We start from the raw sequence: 21,013 nt of genomic DNA, 5'->3' as shown, positions 1-21,013 counted from the left end.
GTCACAGTGGGCTCCAAGGACCAGGGAAGAACAAAGACAAAGTCACGTGACCTCAGGGATGCAGCCCCCTGTTCCAGTCCCTCGGGGACCCAGCGCCCTGCCCTCCAGTTCCACCTGATTCCCTTGTCCTCTAAAAACTCTTCTCCTCTGTGCTTAAGCCACTCCAGATAAGGATCTGTTATCTGCAATGAGGGTAGAGAGGTTGATGCTGACAACCGCCTTGGTTTGGGCACTGCCCACTGACCACTCAGAATGGACCCTGGGGCCCAGCTGTGCTGGCAGTGACCTCCTTAACTGCCAGGTTGTGACGAGGTAGGGTAGCGAAGACGATCGATGGGAGGTATGAGGCTCAGTGGGTCCAATGGCTATTTACCAGTTGGGTTGATAGTATTTCAATATTTTCACAACTGGTACAATAGTGTCAGCTCATCTTTACCCAAAATACATCCCCTCCCCTGTTTCTGAAAATGAAGCTATTGACCCACCCTGGCATGACCTTGGGGATCCAGGTATGAGGGAGGACCCCCAAAAAACAGTATTATCTTCTGGAAGGTAGGCCCCTTGCAGTACAGGCTTCCCCCACCAGGTGAGTATTCTAGGAACCCACCTGTATCAGTGCACCCATTGGTGGTGTTATGACAGGCTGCACTCAGCTTCAGTGAATTTTTTTAAAACTCTTTCAGTGCATTTGTCCATTTCATGATGGGTGACTTACAAGCATATGTGCCCACACTACACTGAGTGTTCAGCAGTCTTTGACCCCCAAACAGCATGACCTCCAGGCCCCGCCCTCCCTATTCACCTGATCTTGCCTCAAGCTATAATTTTTTTCCCCAGATGAAAAAAGTCCTTGAAGGGAAACGTTTTGCCAACGTGGAAGAGGTGAAACAAAAAAAACAGCAGAAGCACTAAAAGGCATCAAAATCAATAAGTGCAAAAACTGTTTTGAGGAATGGAAAAAAATCTCTATAAGTGTATTGTATCAAATGGGAGTACTTTGAAGGTGACTGAAGTTTAAATATGTAAGAATAAATACATTTTAATAAATAAATCCTGGGTTTTGGGGGCGTTCCCTCTTATAACCTCTAAGTCAGAACTCTCCCTCTGGTCTTGTTTTAGTCCCATTCACAGGTGCAGTACCTGCCTCTGCCTCAATCCCTCCCCTTCATCTGGTTGCACAGTCAGACCTTCCCCGACCCCAAGCCACACTGGCAGAGCCCTACACAGCCTATCTCCATCCCTGGCCTGGGGCCTTCTTCATGCTCAGAGGTCACAATCTGGAGTCCTTGCTCACAAACCAAGCTTATAAATTTGAATGAATTGATTTGAAAATATTTAAAAGTCATGAAATGTCAACTAAAATGTAAATTTCTGGCTCCTTCTGAAAAATCACAAGTTGTGGCAACACTGTGCCCACATTGCTATGGGCTGAGCAATGGTTGTCCTCTTCAGATAAAGGATACACTATCCAGTTCTCCACAGTCTGCACCATTCCCTATTGTCTCACACCACACCAGCTCCACTCTTTCCCTTTTGCACCTGGTCCCTGCAGGAGTTTGGGTTTGTGACTTCTGCCAGACACCCCTTCCTCAGTCCCTAAAGTCCATGGGGCCTGGATCCAACCACATGTCAGCACATTTCCTCAGGGCCAAGTGCTTTCAGAAATTGGTTGAAACAATTGTATCCCTATCACAACATCACCACATGATCTCCAGTCCCTGGTCATCTCTGCCACCCCCAGGAATCAGGTTTCCATAGATCCTGATGTGATTCCTGTCCCTACTAATTCATGTGGCTCAGCGCCTGCCCGCCCTCAGCCCCCACAATGGCTTGTACTAGGTCAGCTTATATTTCCAAGTTTCCTTCCACTTCTGATCCTGATCCACGAGACTGATGAATAACCACAAAATGATCATCAACTATTGTGATTTCTACTGTCACCATGAGCTAAGCAAAAACTATCTGCAAAGCACTGTGCTGGGTGGTCCTTAGCATGTCTTTCAAACTACATGATGGCCAATGAGGGGGTATTTATTATTATTCTGGTTTCCCAGATGATCAACTGAGGCTTAGAAAAGTAACCTCTCCTGGGTCACAAAGCAAGAAAATGGGCAAAACCAGATTGGAACATAAGTTTGTCCAGCTCCAGAGACAGGGGCAGCTGAGTGGGAATACCTGAGTGTTACCTGGCTACCTCCCTGCTCCTAAGTCTCCCCAGAGGGTCCCCCACCTGACAGGGGTTACAGATGATGACAACTTACATCTCACACAAATGTGGCACCAGCCAGGGACAGGCCATTTGGGGTCCCCTACACCTACCCCCAAACCAGAGTCTTCACTGTGAGCTCCCAACCCCCAGGACCAACAGACAGGCAGATCCCAGCTGAGCACCTTCGGCTCAATGCCTGACTCTAGGCAGGAGCAGCTCAAAAGAAGGAAGCACAGATAAGAAACAGACAAACAAAAAATCTTTAAACCTCTGAGTCAAATCTAAAATAGCCTTTGTCGGTCTGAATGGGCTGTGTGGCTTTACTCACAGGTGGGCTGAAATCTGGCTGAGCTGAGGCAAAGCTGCAGGAATAAGGAAGCTGAGTTGAAGCAGAAGGTCAGAAAGCACACCCACAGCACCAGTCACGGAAGCACCAAAAGCAGCTTACGAATCCAGGCTGTGTCTTCCTGGCTGTTTATAGGCCACAAAAGCCCCTGAAGGTCCATTTCCCAGGAGGTGGACAGGCAAATTGAAAATGAAGACTCCAGTCAGAAATGGCCTCAGAACAGAAGGAAGGTTATACGTACACACTAGCTGTGAGACCTCAGGGAAGTGGCTTAGCTGCTCTGAGTCTCTGCTTCCTTGTCCATAAAGTGGAGATTAAAAGCAGTGCCCACTGCACAGATCTGTTGTGATGTGAAAGCTCCCAGCACAGTGCTCTGCACACAGGAAGAACAAGCTGTTGGTTTTATTATTCCAAAGAGAAAAAAATAAACATGGTGATACTTCCCAAGCTTCGGTCATGAGCCATCATAATTTTGTATGTCTAGGTACCACCTATTAGTATAATACAATTGACTGGGCACTGTGCTTGACTCAACATGCCACTTTTACTTCCATAAACCTATTTTAAAACAAAACTCTGTAAAAGTGTGAACTCCGGGGGTCAATGTGCAAATTACAGGTTTTTTCCTGCTATGCCTTTAAATGAAATAGACATCTTTTAAAATGAATGTTTAAAATGTTCATCCCAACAGTCTCTGTTGAGAAACTGTGGAGACAGATATGCACGCTCCTGGTGGACAGGTCAACCCTGTGTGAACAATTTGGCAGTACCTATCAAAATCGCAGGTGGTTTTTCCCTTTGGGCGCAGTCATCCCACTTCTGGGAATTTGTGCTGGAGGTAAACCCTCCTACAAAGGAAATAATACACGTATACAGTTTTTCCTTGAAGTAGTGGTTATAAGAGCAAAAGGTTTCAAATAAGCCAAGTGTGATAGGGCGGGGGGTGCTTAAAACAGACTGTATCACAACTACACAATGGACCACTACTCAGATGTAAAGACCAAGAAAGCATTCTGCATTAATATGGAACAATCTCAAGGGTATATTTTTAAGTGAGACTGAAAAAGGAAAGAGAAGCCTAAGATGCAGAAGAGTGCAGGTCACATGTTACCATTTTTTTGTGAGGAAATAAGAAGGGGTAGAAAGCCTACTCAAGTCACTCACGGCTGCATGAAGACACGGTGAAAGGCGAAAGAGTATCGTGCAACAGGACCTAACAAAAGTGCCTAATATCTGTGGAGGCAGGAGGCAACAGAGTGGGCAGGGAGTGGGACATGCTTTTGTACAGATTTGATGCCAAGCAGCATATTTTACTGTGTTTCTGGGTTCCGTGAAAACCCCCAGCAGGCACCACCAAGCTGGGAAACACAATAGTACACCGTGCCCCAAAGTCCAAACAAGATGCCCGAAACTCCCAAGACACAAGGAATCAGGAAAGCCTTGATTGAGACCATGTGGACTGTAATGTTCTGAACATGAATACCTGTGTTCAGAAGCTGTGGTTACACTGTGATTTGGTGAAGATCTCTCCTTTTGTTCCTGGAGGGTGAACAGAACTGCTACTGCTGTGCAAACGTGTGCCTGGTGGCCGTCTGCTCCAGCATCTGATACACTGAGCCTTCTTCTAGCCCCCGCCCCTTTGGCAAATAACTGATTGTTCAATTTGAAGGACGAGTGTCTGGCAGGTAAACTTTGGCAGACTCTTAAATATGATTTCCTGGGTTAAGATCTGCACTGGAGTCGGTGTTCTTATCAGGAGTAAAATAATAGTCATGTTCAAATTTAACACCCAGCTCTGGCAGTCTTTAGCTTTTCGACTCTGGGGCTAGTCATTTAACGCTTTTAAAATTTTAGTTTCTTCATCTGAAAATGGGATGATGAAAATAACAGTACCTAATTCCTAAGATGCTGAGAGAGTTCATGAACCCATGCCTGGACATTCCCCAGCAGTCACCAGTGGAACGGACATCTAACATCATGCATTTGCTGTCCACAGCCTTCGTCCACATCTAAATTCAAGTTTGTTTCTCTCTAAATGGTTGGTAACAGATTCCCTACATTCTTCCTTTTCCTTTAGGACTGTTTCTGCTGCTGTAGTTAGAAAGTCCTCCCCAGCATCTTCTTCATTCTCTTACACTTTCACTTTTACACTGAAATCATTAGTTCCTCTGTAATCCATTTTAGCAGGAGTTCTGAGCAAAGACCTTCAATTGTTTTCCTAGTGCATAGCTGGCTATAACAACAAAAAAAAGTGTGTAGAATGTTCTTCTCCCTAATGATTAGGAGTGCCTCTTTTATCATACACTAATTTCTCATGTGTCCTTTGTTCATTTTTTACATTCTCTCTTAGGCTTCACTGATCTCTTTATTTCTGCCTCAGTACCACATTCTTTTAACATATCATAGGTTTATAATATCATCTAGAAATATGCATTTTATACCCACCCACCCCTCTGCCAGCATTAGTCTGCTTTCAAAACTTTCATGGTTATTCTCACCCACCTATCCTTCCAGAATATAACAGAAATGTCAACTTGTGCCAACCTTACTTATTGTCCCTTCTAGAAAAATCCCCACCTACAGCAGTTGCGTCCATTCATGGAGCACCCCAGGGAATGAAGACCCAGCCTCAGGTAGAAGGGGGAGTCCTCATTCCCACAGCAAACAGGAATTTTCTTCTGGAAGGTGGCATATACAAGCCAGCCCACCTCTAAGTGGCACCAAGGCATTAAGCATTGGACCTGCAGATTCAGCCCCCATGTGATGCCTGGGTCATCAGGGTACAAGAAGCCACATCCTTTCCAGAAGGATGTGAAGAGGTGGTCAGCTGGGTGTTTAAAAGGTGGGGCTCCAGGTCAGGATACATGGATTTGAGCTCCAGTGCTTCCTGGCTCTGTCCCTCAGCCACATGACTGAACTCTCCACACTTCAGTTTCCTCTTCTGTTAACTAGTGATAATGTTATACCCAGCTAGGAAAATTACAGCTAGGGCATTACCCAACCCTAAATCTGCAGTTCCTGGAACAGAGTAATGAACAAACATCCGGGAACAACTGGGTTTAAAATTCTAGCCAAATAAGGTAACTAACCCGGGCCGCCAGAAAGTGCCCGCCAGCAGCAGCAGCACCCACCAATCAGGGACCCTCGCCGTTTTTAAATAAGCCAATAGCTAACTGCCACCTCTGCTTCTGTATGCCTTTGCTTGCTTGCTAGAAAATATAAATACCCAGTAGTCTGTAAGCCAGGCGCGACTTCCATTTTGTAGCTCTGAGTAGTTACGTGACTCCGGTCACAGTTGGGGAGGTTCGCCCCTGCGCAGGAAAATCTTTGGCCATTAAAATTTTTATCAATTCGGTTCCGGACTCCGAGAGTGTGTATTTACCCGCTGATCGTCTACAACAATAACAATGATGTCGACTCCCTGGGGTTGTTACGGTGACTGGATTACTTACGACCTTTGAAACAGTTGCCTGCCACAGAGCTGGCACGCAGGTATTGTGATTAATTACAAGTTATTGCCAATCGGGGCATCCTAGGTCCACAGTCATAACTTTTCCCAGTAAACCCCATATGTGTTCCTGTTTCCTTTTTTTAAAAGATTTTATTTATTTATTTTTTAGACATAGAGGAAGGGAGAGAGAAGAGAGGGAAAGAAACATCGATGTGTGGTTGCCCCTCTCATGCTCACTGCCAGGGACCTGGCCCGCAACCCAGGCATGTGCCCTGATTGGGAATCGAACTGGCGACCCTTTGGTTCACAGGCCTGCACAAAGTCCAGTGAGTATACCAGCCAAGCCTGTTCCTGCTTCTTGAACTTCAGTCTGGATTTCCTATGCCAATTTCCTCCCCTGAAGCGATGAGTCATTCATCTGTTTATCCATTTATTCACCAAATATTTGTCAAGCACCTTGCATGTGTCAGGGGCCGGATAGTGAAATCAGATACACAGTATGCCCTTCCTGGGCTCCCACCCAGCTGGAGGGAGACAGCAAAAAAGTGTAAATAAATATATGTTTTCAAGCATTGGAAAGGGGAAGCTTGAGGGGCTTAGCAGTTTATAGCAAGGGATTCAGCTGGACAGAGAGGTTTGGGAGCCCTGCCTATGGACAGGGGGAGTAGCTGAGGGTGAAGTCACCTGGCTGGGGCTCTGTGCAGTGCAGCTGCACAGGGTCCTGTTGCAACCTGGGTGGACCTGCCTAAGACCACCCCCACGCCAGATGCCTGGCTCCTGGCTTTGCCTCAGGGACCCATGCCCGGTCCCTAGCTCAGACCCCTTGGCTGTGAGACCCCCCTGGGAAGGAATTTGGTAGAGGAATCATGAGTCGGGCTCTAAAGCCAGACTGTTCAAATCTAATCCTAGTTCTGTTACTTCCCAGTCATGCAGCCTTGAGCAAGTTATTTAAGCCAAATGAGCCTTGATCTTCTCACCTTTAAAATGGAGATAAGAACTGTCACGTGACAAGACACTACAGAAGAGTAGCTTGCAGTGCAAGGCCAGGCTGCCTAGGATTGAATCCCAACTCAACAATTTCCTAGCTGTGTGATTTAGGGCAGATTACCTAACCTCTCTGGGCTTCAGTTTCCTCATCTTTAAAGTAAAAACAATAATAGCACTAAATCCTCAAAGGATTATGAGAATTTAATGAGTTAAGATTTTTTAAAGGCTTAGTACTCTGCCTGGCACTTAGTAAAACACTATACAAGTGTTTATTGAATATAATAATGTTTCTGCTTTCTCAGTTCCCAAAGATTAGTGAAATCAATCTTGATTGATAGCATAATTCATAATGAAATCATGATTATTACATTGTGCTTACTACCATAGTGACTGGCACGTAGTATACGCCTGATAAATGTTAACTGAAGAGAAAAACTACAGCTGTGATCTTGGGCAAGTTACTTGCATGCTCTGGTCTCAGTTCCCCCTTCAGAAAACAAAGGGGTTAAGCTGGGCATTCCCCAGGGGCCTTTCAAGTTCTGACAACCTGGGTGGTCTGGGCACGGCCCTGCCTCTTCCTGTGAGGCCACAAGGTGAATTTGCTGCTTAGTGTACAACAGTGGGTTCAAGGAGCAGTCACACTGCAACAGGTCACACCCCAGAGTTATAAATGAATCCTCCCGTCACCCACAAAACAAGCCCCATTCCTTTCCCTGGCTGCCCCTCCTTTCCCCACAAAGGAAATAATACATGTATCCAGTATTATACATGTATTACATGTATTATACATGTATCCTTTCTCCACAGCACAATCAGTCAGCTAAGGGACCAGGGTCATCGTCTGAGCCTCTCTTTCCCTGCTGAGTGGAGGTTGCCCAAACGTAGGACCAGGGCCCAGGATTACTCAACGCACACAGATGCTGCTGGCTTGATTTCTGGATGCTAAGCACGACTTCCACATATGTGGCATGACTTCCACATATGTGGCATGCTAGCTGTATGTCTTTTGTCATAACTGTTACACATTTGGCATGGACAGTACACACTTTGGTGTCTTCAAAAAGGCCAACCAGACAGAATTCACTTGCCTCCTGCAAAGCACCAATAGCTGTGCTCTGTACGTGCAGATCTATCTTGAAGTCCTGAGCAATTTCTCACACCAGACACTGGAAGGGAAGTTTGCTAATCAGAAGTTCAGTGGACTTCTGATGATGTCTAAGTTCACGAGGAGCCACAGTGCCAGGCCTGTAGTGATGATGTTTCTTCACCTCTCCAGTAGAGGGCACACTCTTGCAAGCCACTTACTTCCTCCGTGCTTTACTACTGGTGGGTTTGCTAGTAGTGTGCTCTGTCTGAGCTATGGTTAAAGACCCTTTTCTTTGCCCCGCTTCTCCTTCAGCTGGAGCTGGGCTAGCCAGAGGCAGCACTGCACTCCAGCAAGTATTGACTTTGTCTCAAGAGCAATGGGAAACTACTGACATGTTTTCAGCAAGAACAATGATATACTCACATCTTGTTTTCAGAAAGACGATTCCACAGTAGTGTGGAAATGCCAGGCTGGTGAGGCAGAGAGGAGTCAGGGAACAGGACAGGAGGCTACTGGTCTAGGGTCTAGACCAGGGTTCTCTCCGTGAGGATGAAAAAGTGGATAGCAGCATATCACGGTGGTTAAGGGAAAACTCTAGAGCCAGGTCAAGTTCAAATCCAGGCTCTGCTTATTAGCCATGTGACTTAGCAAGCTGGATAACTTCTCTGCTTCAACTTTCTCCTCTATAAAATGGGCATAAGAGACCATCTTTCTTATAGGGTGAGGATGCCATGAGTTATAAGTCACTTAGAACAGCAGCTGACTTATGGTAGCCACATAAGTGTTAGCTATCACTATGTTGGAGGTACAACAGGATTTGGCAACAGAGAGATGCAAGTTGGGAATGTCTGGGAGCATAGAGGAAGAGGCTCCAAGAATTCTCCATTGCTCAGTGGGACTTTGCAGACCCACAGTTACTGGGTGAAGGGGATCAAAAATAGAAAACTGCATGAGGAAGGGCTATGATACAGAATTAAGAAACAAAATCAAGACCTGAAGGTCAAGATTGAAGGCAGAAACAGGTCCATGATTCCAGGTCAAGCAAATGTTTACATAATATGTCAGGCACTGTGTAAGCTCTTTGCATGCATTAACATATTTAATACTCCCAGCATCCCTATGAAGCAGTATATTATCACCTTCATCTTGAAAATAAAGAAACAGGGACACAAAGAAATTAAGTGACTTAACTTAGTCACATAGCTAGTAAGTAGCAGAGCTGAGATCTGAACCCAGGTGTCATGCTCTTAATCAACATGCAAGACCACTGACCTGAGCCTGCACATTTCACTCTGCCCTCAACCCCAAACAATAACTGAAAGTACCTATTTGTGTAAAAATAGGAGCATATATCTCAGCGCAAAAACCAGGACAGGTGCCAAGTGAATGCTAGAAATGCTTCGAATATTTTTCAGTGTATAGAAAAGGTGAGGCTTGGATTGAGGGAAGGACAACCCAATCTGATTCTCCCAATTTAAAAGAATTAAAGTGACAAAGTCTGAGTGGTGTGGGTGACTGACCAAACAAATGCAGGAAGCCAAGGTGAATCTTCACAGGTGCCTCTGCAGTCCATGTCAGCAGCAGGCACTTTAATAAATTATGCAGAATGGTAAATGCCCTCCTCTCAAAGACTTCAGAAGCAAACTCACTTTCAGATCCCACCAACACAGATGGTGCTAAATCCAGTAGGGGGAGCTGCAGCCTACAGTTCCTAACCAGAGCTGAACCCAAAGTTAGAAAAATGGGGGCAGGCCCAGCCAAGGTCAAGCTCCTCCACACTGCCTTGGAAAAGGGACCTCTTCATGCTTTTACACCTCCCCATTTTGGACTGTTGCTCCCTCCCTACTCCCCAAAGAAGGTAGATTAGACTAAATCTACATTTTTCCTTCTCCCTTCATGATGGGCACAGAGTCCTGCTGACAGTTCCAACCTACTAATGCAGAGGTTGAAAACTGGTGGTGCAGAGAATGAATCTAGCCCATAAATGTGCTTCAAATACACCACAGTTGTAATTCTCCAATTATTTATCAACATCTAAAATTAGGAGATTCAGATTTGTGTTGAAAAATTGGAAAATCTGGATGTTGGCTATTTTATTTTATTTTACATTTTTAAACCCTCACCCAAGTATATATTTATTAATTTTTGAGAGAGAGAAAGAGAGGTGGGGAGGGAGGGAGAGAAAGAGAAAGATCAACCAGTTGCCTCCACCAGAGACCCAAGCAGAGATTCAGCCTGCAACACTGTTGGTGCACAGGATGATATTCCAACCAACAGAGCCACTCATCCAGGGCAGGGCCTTGGTTCTTTAAATAGCGGGAATAAAAAAATGGAGATGAGTAGGTGGCTGCCCATTTTGGATAGGGGCACATGCACTAAAAGGACACCCCCTGTTAGCACACACTTGAGTAATTTCTTTAACCTGCCTGGCTTTGGAGTTGGACAGCCAGAAAAAATGGGATGCTGTGCCTCATTTCAAAGTCATGTAGCCACAAACAATACGAGGGAAAGCAGCCAAGCCAAGAGAGGGTCAAAAATATAATTCAACTTGCATGGAGTTCAAAAGCAGGCACACTGTTTTCCATAATGGCTGCACCATTCTGCTTCCCACCAAAACTGTGCAAGGATTCCAATTCCTCCACAAGCATGCCAACACCTGTCCTTTGGGTTTGTCTTTTGACTAGTCATCCTGATAAGTGTGAGGTGATATCTCACTGGGGATTTAATTAACGTTCCCTGATGATTAGTGACATTGAGCACTTTTTTCATATATCTGTTGGCGATTTGCATGTCTTCTCTAAAGAAATGTCTATTCAAAGACCCTAGCCCATTTGGAGGTTTCTCAAAAAATAAAAAATGATACTACCATGTAATCCAGCAATCTCACTTCTGAGTATTTATCCAAAAGAGCTGAAATCAGGTGAACACAGGAGATTTCAGTATTCCTGGGTTCACCACAGCGGCATTACTCACAATACCCAAGGTGTGGGAACCACCTAAATGTGCACCGGCAGATGAATGAATAAAGAAAACGGGGCATATACATACAGTGGAATATCATTCAAGTTTTAAAAAGGAGGAAATTCTGCAATATGGGCCAACATGGATGGACTTGGAGGACATTGCACTATGTGAAATAAGCCAGTCACAGAAAGACTGTGATTCCACTTACATGAGGTCTCTAAAATAGTCACACTCACAGAATCAAAGAGTGGAATTGTGGGTGCCAGGAGTTGGGGGGAGAGAGAGAAAGGGAGTTACTACTCAATGGGCATAAAGCGCCCACTGAGCAAGACGAGTTAAGCCCTAGCGCTCTGCTGTGCAGCGCTGCGCCTGCAGTCAGCCACACTGCGCTGTGCACTTCAACACCTGTTGAGGGGGTAGACCTCAAGTTACATGTTCTTTCCAAAATAAAATAAAAATAAATAGTTCAATGGGGGGAAAAGCAAAAGCAGGGAAACTATTGCTGATCTCGAAGGACCGGGTTAGAGGTGTAGGAGCCAGAAGGGAGCACAGAAGGGCTTCTGGGTTCTGATTACAAAGAAATGCTTGCTGTATGAGAATTCATCAAGATGGGAACTTTTCATGTACAAAAAAAATGTTTCAAAAGCTATGTGACCAGAACCAGAGCCTTTAAATACGAATTCTAAATTCCTAGAAGATGGAGTCCAATCGTCCAAGCTTGAGGCAGATGTCTACATGTGTCAACCTAATGGGGCTTCCAGGGGTGTGCATCTGGAGAGGCAGTTCTCAGGGGAAACAGTTGTGTACTTCAGTTAGGTTTGCACAGGTGGACAGGTCTGAGGTTATGAGACAGCTCGGGGTGTGAAGTAAGAACATGCACTGGAAGACCAGGCTGCTTAGGTTGAATCCTGGCTCTATCACTCACTGGTCATGTGGTCTTGGGCAAGCCCCTTAGTCTCTGAGTACCGCCGTTTCCTTATTTATAAATTGGGGGTGGTAACAATGGTACTTACCTCATAGAGTACAATGAAGAATAAAATTATTACAAGTAAAGTGCTTGAAACAGAATTATATCTATAAATGCTACTTCTGAGATGTTATTGTTTAAAAAAAAAACACTTGAAAATCCTAGAATTCCAAACCAGTAGAGGTAGAGGGAATGAAAGAGTCAAAGACAGAGGGAAGACAGAGTGAGGGCTTGTGACTGCAGGACCAGTGCCTTTCACATCCTTCCAGGCTGCCTCTTCAGGATCATCTGCCTTTTGAGTCTCCCTTCTTCCACATCTGCAGGAACCACAGGCTAAGGTCTTCTGGGAAACTGTGCTTTTCAGGCTCTGAGGCTGCTCCCACCCACAGTGAGGAGAAGCCAAAATAATTCATAAGACAGGATATCTCCACCTCTTTCAAGCCCCAGCAGCTCTCTTCCTTCTGCTCAGTAGAAACTGTAGGTTTCTGTCCTCCAGATGGCGCACCTTATGGATTCGCGTGAAGCTCTGTATCTTTGTGACAGGAACAAAGGGCTGGCGAAAAGCAACCCGTGCTGGTCTGTGCATGCTGGTCCACAGTGCACAAGCCATTGTTGGCACATGGCAAATGAGTGTAGATCACATAGCATTCACTTCACAGTCAAAGAATCGCATTTTATCAACTTATCATCATTTTATTAGACTTTTACCCCAACCAGCCCATGGGGGGGTGACTGTTTTTCCATTCTGTGGCATGTAAGATGGATGCATACTGTGCCAAAGATAAGGCTGGATTTTAGAAACTCACACTCTAAGATTTGAAAGGACCATTGGCAGCAATAATGAGCCAGCACATACTATGTGCCAGGCAAAGCAAAAAGCCTTCACAGTGGATTAATTTATTTAATCCTCACCTGACCCCACTGAGGAGAGTGCTATTTTATCCTATTTTGTCAGATGAGGAAACCAAGGTGGAAAGAGTAGGTAACTAACTAGCCCAAGATTATTCAGCTAGTTAGTGGCAAACCTGGAATTCAAACCCAACCATTCTGGTTTAAGAGCCACTGTACAGTTTTGCCTTATGCTGGTTTCCAAACTCAGCTACTCATCAGAATTACCTGAAGGACTTTAAAATACAGATTCCCAGGCCCCAGTCTGTATCTCTTCACATGAGGTCTGTTTTTAGCAAACTGTCCAAATAATCCTTAAGCATTCAACCTGTCTGCATTCTGAAAAGTAGCATTTAGAAATTGCAGTGAACATGTGCTGTTTTGATCTGTTCGACCTGCTTCCTTTTCGATAAGAGTGCCCCAATTCCCCTTCAAAGATCCAACACCCCCCCACAGTGTTTAGTCTACGAGGAAACACCATAAAAACCCAACCAAGGATTGGTTAGGCCCCGAAGTCGGCCAAATCATCTCTCTCCGTCTGCAATTTGAATTTTGGATCAAAGCAACATAAGGACCCAAATCAGATACGGCTGGTGTGGTGATTTAGTTTATCCTCCAGTTCTCTGGAGTTCATCATACCCTTTCCAATAAATTCCTTCCTAATTTAACTTAAGCAAAGGTGGCTTCTGGTGCATGCAACCAAGCAACACTAATTAGCAGAAGAACCACCACTGTGGGAGAACAGTTTCATATGAGTTTTGAAAAATGTGTGCACCTGTATAGACACCCTCTGAAGACACTGAGACATCTCAAGATCTAGGCATTTCTACCACCCCAGACACTGTGACATTTTAATCATTGCAGAGCATCCCATCAGATGGACGCATTTTACTTACATAAGCCCTGATGGCAGCATTCAGGTTGTTTCCAAATGTTTGCTAGTATGAACAGTGATGCAATGAATACCACTTTAGCTAAATAAATGCACATACACTTAAATAACTGCTCAGCAAATATTCCTAAATTGTAATTCTTAGGTCGAAAAAAATTAGGTTTAGTAACTCTTTGGTCAAAAAGGTCATTAAGGCTTTGGATACATAATGGTAATTTTGTCTTCAAAAAGATTATACTAATTTGCAAACTCACTAGTAATATTTTAGAGTGCATTTTTCTTCCCCTTCCTCCTTTGTATACTTTTGGTTTGAGTCCCATTTCTTTTCATATTATTAACAGACCATGTTTTATATTGATGTGTGTTTTGTGGCATATCTTTGTCCCTTTTATTTTTAACCCATGTTCTAAGTTTCTCTTAAACTTTGCCTAGAACTATACATTGTTTATCCAATGTGGTAGTCTTTGCAACTCATTTATATTTGTTGGGCAACAGATACTCACCTATCGCTTCTACCATATTAATTTATACTTTTCAGATTTCATATTTCCTAGCTGGCTTATTTTTATCTTCATTCCTATATTTTGTTGCCTTGAACAAAACTGTAAATGTTACTTTTATCTTGGAGTTGTTTCCTTCAACTTAAAAAATAAAGTCTATTTAAACCAAATGTCTGTGCCAATAATTAAATTGTATTAAATATTTTATTTAGGAATTGTTCATCTAGATCAGTGATTTTTAACTGGTGCGTTGCAAGAATCTTAAAAACATGTGCTACCTGACTATTCAGACAAGGGGCACTGACTTCTTTCTTTTCCCTTAGACTGTCAATTTTTTTTAATAACAAAAAAGTAACAACAGCCAACACAATAGCCACCTGGTGTGAATGAATCAAAATTATACCTGTATTTTTGTCACAGCAGTAAAGAATATAGTATGGTTTTTGGTGTGCCACAGAATTTTAGTAATTTGTTTATGTGTGCCATGAGATGGGAAAAGATGAAAATTGCTGAACTATATGCATAGTTAACCATAGTTTAATTTTGTATGCTAACTTTATTAGGTTATGCTGATTTCTGTGGTCAATTAGCTTATAATAAACTGTGGTAGCTATTGATTTGATCAGCTCATCAAAGTTTTCCATCCTTCTTTTTTTAAATATATTTTATTGATTATGCTACTACAGATGTCCCATTTCCCCCCTTTATTCCCCTCTGCCCTGCACACCCCCTCCCATCCACATTCCCCCCCACCTTGAGTTCATGTTCATGTCTATGGGTAGTACATATAAGTTCTTTGGCTTCTACATTTCCTATACCTCTGCACACATCTCTGCAATTTGACTTTGCAGCTTCTCCCATCCAGGGGTGGAGTCTATGTCTCCACCCCTGAGTCTGGTCTTGGCCATAACCAGTGACACACAAATAACGGCTTAAAAGACACCTGGACTTCGGGGATTTCACTCTCTTGCTGTACATGGAACCCTGAGACCAATATATTGATGAGCCTCAGTTAGCCTCCTGGAGGAAAAGAAACCATAAGGAGAACTGAAGTGCCAGCAGCCTGCCAAATGTCAGTCATGTAGGGAGGCTGTTCTACAAGACTAGGATACTGTGGGTAATAATAAGAAAGAGATATTTGGTCTTCATCCCATTTCTGGCACAGAGCTCCTAAAACCCTTGGGATCTCCTGTGGGGAGAGTGATAAAGGTATCTCTGGCCTTTATGGTATCTTTGGTATCTTTGGTTATGTGAATGAGGTGACTTTTAGAAAATACACTTGGGACTTCCACCAAGATGGAGGCGTAGGTGGAAGCACTGTGCCTTCTAGCACAACTAGGTTTAAAAACAACAAAGTTTTAGCAACAAAAACACAGCCAAACCACAGAAAATTGAACTACACGGAAGTCTGACAACAATGAACCCTTCAGCCAAACTGAGAAGAGGGGCAGAGCCAGTAGCAGAGCGGGGTCGGGCAGGAAAAATCCACCTGACCAACCCAGGTGTGCGAGCCAGGTGCACCAGCAGCTGTGGGCGGATCCCAGGTGTGGAGAAGCGGGCAGACCCACAGAGGGCACAAGGAGGTGGACTCACTGAGGGCTGATCACAGTCACACATTAGCACGCAGATAAACCTGTGAAGGAGCTAGCAGTGTGACGGACCACACAGGCCCCAGCAGCAGAAAGCGGAAGAGGGGACTGTCATTGTCCCTTTCTGACCCTGCCCCCACATACAGCATCACAAACCAGCACGACCTGGGTGGCTCCACCCTAGTGAACACCTAAGGCTCCGCCCTCACACATAACAGGCTTGAACAGAGCAAAATATTATGACTCAAGAAGAACTCAAAGCCCCAGAGCCCATAACTCTAAGCGACCAAGAAATAGCCAAACTTTCAGATGCACAGTTCAAAACACTGGTGATCAGGATGCTCACAGAACTGGTTGATTTTACTCACAAATTAGAGGAACATATGGAAGCTAAACTAATTGAAATGAATGGAAATACACAGGAAACCAATAGTAACGGAAAGGAAACTGGGACTCAAATCAAAGGAGTGGACCAGAAAGAGGAAAAAAATGACCAAACAGAAAAGGGTGAAGAAACGAGAATTCAAAAAAATGAGGAGAGGATTAGGAACCTCCAGGACATCTTTAAACATTCCAACATTAGAATTATAGGGGTACCAGAAGGGGAAGAGGAACGGCCACGAGTGGAAAACTTATTTGAACAAATAATAAAGAAGAACTTCCTCAATCTGGCAAAGGAAATAGACTTCCAGGAAATCCAGGAAGCTCAGAGAGTCCCAAAGAAGTTGGACCCAAGAAGGAACACACCAAGGCACATCATAATTACATTAGCCAAGATTAAAATGAAGGAGAGAATCTTAGAAGCAGCAAGAGATAAGGGGACAGTCACCTACAAAGGAGTTCCCATAAGACTATCAGTGGATTTCACAAAAGACACCTTACAGGCAAGAAGGGGCTGGAAAGAAGTATTCCAAGTCATGAAATCCAAAGACCTACATCCAAGATTGCTCTATCCAGCAAAGCTTTCATTTAGAATGGAAGGACAGATAAAGTGCCTCTCAGATAATATCAAATTCAAGAAGTTCATCATCACCAAGCCCTTATTATATGAAATGTTAAAGGGACTTACCTAAGAAAAAGAAGATAAAAAAGATGAACAGTGAAAGGAGAGCAAACTCACAGTTATTAACAACCACACCTAAAACAAGAGGACAGCTAGATCAGGAGCAGAACCATGGAAATGAAGATCACATGGAGGATTAGCAACAGGGGAGTGGGAGGAGGAGAAGGGGGGAGAAGGTACAGAAAATAAGTAGCATAGATGGTAGGTAGAAAATAGATAGGGGAGAGGGCAAGATTAGTATGGGAAATATAGAATCTAAAGAACTCGGGACACATGGTCATAAACTAAAGGGGGGAATGGTGGGGGAGTGGGTGTGTAGGGTGGAGGGGAATGAAGGGGGAAATAGAATAACTGTAATGGCATAATCAATAAAATATATTTTTAAAAAACTAAAAAAAAAATTTAGAGAGCCAGGCATTGTGGATAATAGCTCTTAGGCACCTGCTCAAATAAATGAGCTTTTAGAACACACACACAAAAAAAAAAGAAAGAAAGAAAGGAAATACACTTGGATGAGGCTGGTTGTCAGAGGAACCAACCATGTGATTACAGGGTTGGAAGTTTCAGTCCCAGCCCTGCCTTCTGAGGAAGGGAAAGGGCCTAAAGATTGAGTTCAATCACCAACAATCATTTAAATTGCGCTGATGTGATAAAAACCCAAGAGGAAAGGGTTTGGAGAACTTCTGGGTTGGTGAACACCCAGAAGTTGGGTTGGTGGAGGTGTGGAGACGACAGTGCCTGGAGAGAACATGGAGCTCTGTGCCCCTTCTCACAGACCTTGCCTTAGACATCTCTCCCATCTGGCTGTGCCAAGTCATGTTCTTTCCTAATAAACTGGTAACCTCATGAATGAGTGGGTTTTCTGAGTTCTGTGGGCTGCTCTAGAAAATTAATTAAACCCAAGGATAAGGTCATGGGAACCTCTGATTTATAGACAGTCTGTCAGAAGTTCAGGTGACACCCTCAACTTGGAATTGATATCTTGAGTTGGAGGGTGTGGCTGGGACCTTTAATTTATAGCTGGCCAATCAAAAGCACAGGTAACAATCTGGCTTTCAATAGGCATCTGACAGGGTGGAGAGACTGATCCCTTAACCTGTGATATCTGATGTTACCTGCAAGGTAGACAGCATCAAAATTGAACTGAATTATAGGACTGCCCAATGCTGTCCAAGAACTGCTTGGTGCCATGAGGACACCCTCCCTCCTCCACTAAATTCTCAGCACCAGCCAAGTCACTAGCTGACCAAGACACATGGTGGAGCCCAGCAGAGATCAGCCAAAGAGGCCCAGGTCAGAAGAATCACCCAAGCACCACAGAGAACCATGAGAAGTAATAAATGATTGCTCCTTTAAGCTAGTAAATGTTGGGATGGTTTGTTACACAACAATGCCACCTGATATGACAGTGAGAAAGCACCTTGCTAGTGTTAGAGCCTTGGTTCCAGTGTCTGAGGCCCTTGTCCCTGAAGCTCATATTCAATCCCTTATGTCCTTTCCACAAGCCAATCTCTTTCTTTTGCTAATCTGACTCATATTTCTCTCACTTGCAATTTAAAAAATCATCAGGCTTTACTTTTTCTCTATAATCCAATACTGTTTAAAACAAACAAAAACCCTTCATTCCTCTAAAACTCAAAAAATTTTCCCCATGAAGCTTATTCAACTGGGGCTTTGGGAGAAGAAATATTTCTTGGGCAATGTTCTCATTTTTCTCGGTTATTCCCCTATTCTGATTTTCAATTTCTTCTTTAGAGAAAATTGGCAATTTAACAATTCCTAGGAAATCATTGATTTCTATCAGATTTTCAAACACAGTAGCATTTATCTACATATTCTTTTTAATATATAAATGTAACATATTCTTCCTAAATTTCCTTTTATCTTCCCCTCTATTAAATCTTCAACATTTAACATATAATTTATCATTTTTAAATACTCTTCATTAAGTACAACTTGATTGAGAAATGCACAGGGCACACACTCAGCATGAGCGCCTATTACCGCCAATGGACCTGACTCAGTGATGGAACCAGGAGGGCACAGGGTGTTCGTTAACAGTGGATTTTACTCAGTGCTTCAATTGTAAATGACAAGAAATTACTTCTAAGACCACAAGATTTTGAAGAAAGTATTTTCGGACACCCTGCTAAAGAATCCTTTTGTACCGTCTTGTACAGAGACCCCATTCCACAAATATTTCTCTCTCTCTCGCTATATATATATACACACATATATAACTCCTCATATATATATATATACCCTCATATATACATACATATATATATACGTATATATTTTAATCCTCACCTGAGACTGTTTATTGATTTTTAGAGAGAAGAAAAAAACACCAATGTGAGAGAGAAACATCAATTGGTTGCCTGCTGTACATCCTGACTAAGGATTGAACCTGCAACCCAGGTATATGCCTTGACTGTCAATCAAACCCACAACCCAGCCAGGGCAATAAATACTGTTATTAGCTATTATTCTTTGGAAGGTCAGAGGGTAACCCCTAGCCCTGCTGGAAGCTAGTAGAGACTCCTCCAGGTATTAATAATAATTTATAACCATTTATTGAGTGACTTCTTTGTACCACCCACTATTCTCAATGTAGCTCAATCAGTTTCTCATGGAATACTCACCAAAGAAAGTATGATTTAGGTATTATTTCTCCCACTTTCAATATGAACTCAGTGTCACAAAACTAATTATTTTCCCAAGATTACTGGAACAGTAAATGGCAATGCTGGAATCTGATGGCAGATGTCTCTAGTCCCAAAGTCCAGGTTCTTGTCTTAGCATTGCTCCACAGAATTTGAGGTTTGGGGTAAGTGATTACCTTGTACAAGCATTCTAGGTAGGGTAAGTAGAGAATTACCAGCACATTCGTTTTTAGGGAGATATGTGAAGCAACTGAAATGCACTTAGCTACTTGTATCAAGGGTTTACTGTGTGACAGACAGTGCGCTAAGCACTTTCATGGAATGGGTTTTTAATCCTTTTTCTGTTGACTCTTTTATTTTTTAACCCTTTTTCAATTTAAGAATTAGAAAATTATTACAACAGACTTATGTGATTGGTACTAACAGTCCAATTTATAGATAAGGAAGCTGAGCCACAGAGAGGAAAGTGGTGTGCCCAAGGCCCCCTAGTGAACTGGCAGTCAGCCCTGGACCTGAGTCTGACTCCAGAGTAGTCCATACTCTTCAACCCACCATTGTCTTTGAGCATGATTAATAAATTGCCTAATTTCCCATTTGTAGCTGGAAGAGGCTAGGTCAGTCAGGGACCTGGGGCAGGAGATAAATGAGGCGTGCTCTCTTGATGAGGCCATCTGTGGCCTTCTGAATGACACGGAGACCCGTGGGTCCTTTATGAAGTCCAGTGTTATAGTCTCCTGAGATCCTGCTGTCAGTGGCCTTTTAAGTCAACAAGATCTGCAGCAGACTTACTGGAGATTCTTCCCCTTCCATGAAGAGCAAAGTCTGTTTCTCTACCACCTGAGTTGGGCCAAGAGACTACTTTGTCCAGTAGGACATCATCAAACACGATACACAGGCTGAAAAAGCACAAATGCATTGGGACAAGCTTTCTTGCTCTTCTTGGAACACTGAAACCACTATGTGAACAAACCAGAGCTAGCCAGCTGGCTGGTAAAGGCCATATGGAGAGGCAAGGCTCCCAGGCCAACCACATGCTCACTGCCAGTCATGTGAGTAGGGCCATCCTAGATCATCCCGTCAGATAGCCAAAGACACAGATGAGTACACTTTAAATTTTGTGCCCAGGTTAAGTAACTCATTTGATTCACCCTAGCCCCAGCTCTCAGAGACAGTTCCTCTCTTTCTTGTTCTGAGAAGCTCTTGGGAGGCTGTATATGTGTTCAGCATTGTAAGTGATGGGTAACTATAATGGCTATACATAATGCTTGAAATGGTCCAATACAGAAGAATTGAGAGTTCCCAACCAGGAGCATCACCAAGAACCAGAAGGATACCTGCAGGTAACCAAAAGTATCAGCCAGAAATTCTGCCATTGGAGGTCATCCCATGGTGGGTGCCCATATA

The 21,013-nt window shown here is 43.6% G+C and overlaps 1 protein-coding gene and 1 long non-coding RNA gene across 4 annotated transcripts in view; one reads left to right on the top strand and one right to left on the bottom strand.

Annotated features, from left to right (window-relative positions):
• Window positions 1-21,013, bottom strand: part of PRKCB (protein kinase C beta) — a 345,649-nt gene that overhangs the window by 152,083 nt on the left and 172,553 nt on the right. The gene's annotated exons all lie outside the window — the stretch shown is intronic.
• On the top strand, window positions 5,683-19,386 carry LOC128628332 (uncharacterized). The gene is made up of 3 exons (XR_008392699.1): window positions 5,683-6,047; window positions 6,176-6,332; window positions 19,278-19,386. It is a non-coding gene; the product is annotated as an uncharacterized LOC128628332 (long non-coding RNA).

Source organism: Artibeus jamaicensis, unplaced genomic scaffold, assembly GCF_021234435.1.
Source record: "Artibeus jamaicensis isolate MK-2021 breed Jamaican fruit bat unplaced genomic scaffold, CSHL_Jam_final contig_700, whole genome shotgun sequence".
Taxonomy (NCBI): domain Eukaryota; kingdom Metazoa; phylum Chordata; class Mammalia; order Chiroptera; family Phyllostomidae; genus Artibeus; species Artibeus jamaicensis.
The sequence above is the reverse complement of the archived record's forward strand: the minus strand, read 5'-3'. Positions and strand labels throughout refer to the sequence as shown.